Raw genomic sequence first — 3215 nt, 5'->3', positions numbered from 1 at the left:
TCCCATAAGCGCTTAGTCTCCTATAACGCTCACTCCTGTCGAGTAGCAGTCTGTTTGATAGGAATTCGTTTAGTAATGTCGTTTTCGTTTTTGCGGTGGAGCTACACCGGTGCAGCACTTTTGCACCGAAAGTGTTCGTTTTTGATTTCCGTGCTGCACCGGTGTAGCACTTTTTCTACACCGCTCAAGATAGTGCAGCACTCAAAAATTCGAGAGTGTAGCGGGTGTACACCGTGTCCACCAATCAACGTTCGCAAAGTTGTAAATATTTTGGTTTTTATTCACGCACACCAATGCAACTACACCGAAAATGTTCGGTTTTGCAGTGAAAAGTGTAGCACGAAGCGGTGTAGCACCGCCACCAAAAACGAAAACGACATAAGAGACTCGACTGTATCCCAAAAAAAAAACAAAAAAAGACAAACAATCCGGAATAAAACACGCAAAAGTTTTGCCGTCTTTTGTGTGATATTTCGACTTTTTCAGGCTGTAAAAACTTGTTTCATCGCATCTTGGAGCAATCAAAAGTAAAAATTATTTGATGATTTTCTGAAGGAATTTCTGAAATATTCCCTATAGGAATGAGTAAATAAATCTGAAGGAAAATTTCTGTATGAATTTCTTGAGGCACACCTGGAGAAACTCTTAAAAAAACCCTGGATGAATTTCTGCAAAATTCTCCAAAGTAATAATCCTGATGTAATTTCTGAAGCAATTACTTACTAGAGGAAATTCAGGTAGAATGCATAAAGGACTCTCTAGAATTTTCTGCAAGAATCTCAGGAGAATTTCAAGGCGTACTTGTGTAAGAATCCCCAGAGGAATTCCTTATGGAAATGGAAATGGATAAATCTCTAGAGAAATGTCTGCAAGAATCTCTGGGGGAATTTCTACAAGAAAATTACTAAAGGAAATCCTGTACAAATTCTAAAGAAAAAAAAACAATAGAAATTTCTGAAATTCTTACAGCCAAAATTAAAGCCATCCGAACGTGCTTGCGCATGGAATTCTTAATTTGGTCTTTCTTTCGTAATTTACTTCAGATGCCCCTGTAGACAGTATGGAAAAGCCGCAAGTATTCGGCCAGATTAAGGCTTTTTACGGCATCATCAGCATCGGCAGCCATGTTGGATATGTCGCTCGAAATTTCAAAGTGATAAATCTCAGCCACGAAAGCGAATATTCGTATGAAAAAGTATCATCCCATATGCTCACTCGCAGTGATTGCGATGATACATTTTCAGCTGCGTTACTGCAGAATTAGCAGTTTTTTATCACTTCAAAAACGCGAGGCAAACAATCATTGAAAAGCAAAAATTCAATGATTCGTTCGAAAGCTCAGTGACGCATCATGACACCTTAACAGTTCTTGTAACCAACACAGAGGATAAACAAAATAATCGGGAAAGGCAAAATTTTCACATTTTAAGAAATGGTCAACTAGCTGTAACTTTTCAAAAATCTAAAATTTCAAGTGTAAGTTAATAAACTAGTTGTCTATCATTATGGTCGGAATTTTGGAAAGATAGGGCTATTCTACATGAAGTTAGAAAGATTATAGTAAAAGGCTTAATTATCCGATAGCCAACTCTGAACTGTTATATCTCCGGATTCAATGAACCGAATGCAATGAAATTTTGAGCGTCATACAGTGAATAATTTAAGAACTTTTGATGCACTTCACGAAAACTTACAACTAGTTCACCATTTTTCAAAAATGTGAAAATTTTGCCTGCTCCGATCATTTTGTTTAAAACAAAAATAATTTAAAAAGATTTGAAACGCATATCTGGGAGTGCTTCATAGTTATGGGTCATTTTTAACCATGTGTAACATTTTTGTAATTGAATGTTAAATATTTGTCATCGGATCTTAAGAAATAACCAGTGGAACTGCGGCATCATAGACAAAGTTTATGGTCACATAGCTTCATGCAACTACGTTCCGGAAAGTAAAAAGTTCAATAATGGTTCAGGGTCTCCAAGAGCATCCTTGAGTACAGGTCATCGAATCTACTAGTTTTACTAGTGATCTCTCGTAGTTTAACTAATAGCTCGTTGAAATCTCTTGAATCTCCTCTTATTCTTTCTTTAAACACGCAGGAACCTCTTGAAACATTCTGAAACACTTCTCAAGCTCCTCTGGATCATTCTGAATGTCGTCCCCCATGAAACCCTATTAATCCTCCTGATATCCCTTTGAAACTTACTTAAATCTCCTGGCCTTTCGCTGAATTCTTCGGAAGGCTCCCTTAGGCTACCCCCAACCCCCAAAAACATTTGTGCTACTAATACCCAAGCCTTGTTTGTTGCTGTTTCGCTGTTCTGAGTGCCGTGTCATCATTAAACTCGCAACGCCTCCACCATTTTTCCAGTAGTTTGCCCTTAACATACTCCGCCTTCAATTCTTCCTGAGATCGGTCTTGTGGTATGTAATTGATTATAGGTCTCTGTCAACTTCTCTCCCTTTCAGCGGTGACTGCATTTCGTTTGCCGTTTCTGCGCTAGCATTCTTTGTAATCCAATTTGCATCTGTTTTTTACTACGTCCTTTACTAGCAACAGTTCCATACGAAACTTCTAGCTTGCCCAGTTAAAGTTGTTCAGTTGTTCCATCACCACCTTCGTGTCACTCATTTTCTCAAATTATGGTTTGTCCAGTTCTTCCAACATGAATTTTACAGTTAGTCGAATTAGTACCAATATACACAAACAAAACACTGAAAAATGTCCCGCGACTCTCACTTCCAATCTTTCAGAACCACTTTGGCTCCTTCTCAATTCTTAGCCCATAACCCGTTGACTTTACACCCTATTCTTAAGCAGTACATAACAGGAACTTGCGTCACAAGAAGAAGTACAAATCGAAGAACAAGTTGCGCAATACTTGCAGCAACATCAAACGAGCTAACAGGTGGAAACTCCTATGAAACTTTTCGAAGTTTTCATTAAACTTGCCCGAGAACCCTTGAAGCCCCATGCTAGAACATAGATTCTCTTATTTAATGAAAACCAGTGAATCTGTTGGGTCGTGAATCTGGAGAATCGCAATAGTTTGGGTAGCTAATATCAACACTGAAGAACACATGTAAAATGGCCCAATGCTGTTTCTTACACTTCCTGAAAGACAAAGGGTCTTCACACTCACGAAAAGCGTTCCTTTTTTGATTAATATATGGATAATATTTTACTTATATGTTCTGGTTGTCCATTGCAG

Source organism: Aedes albopictus, chromosome 3 (assembly GCF_035046485.1).
Source record: "Aedes albopictus strain Foshan chromosome 3, AalbF5, whole genome shotgun sequence".
NCBI lineage: Eukaryota > Metazoa > Arthropoda > Insecta > Diptera > Culicidae > Aedes > Aedes albopictus.
This window is presented reverse-complemented; position numbering follows the sequence as displayed.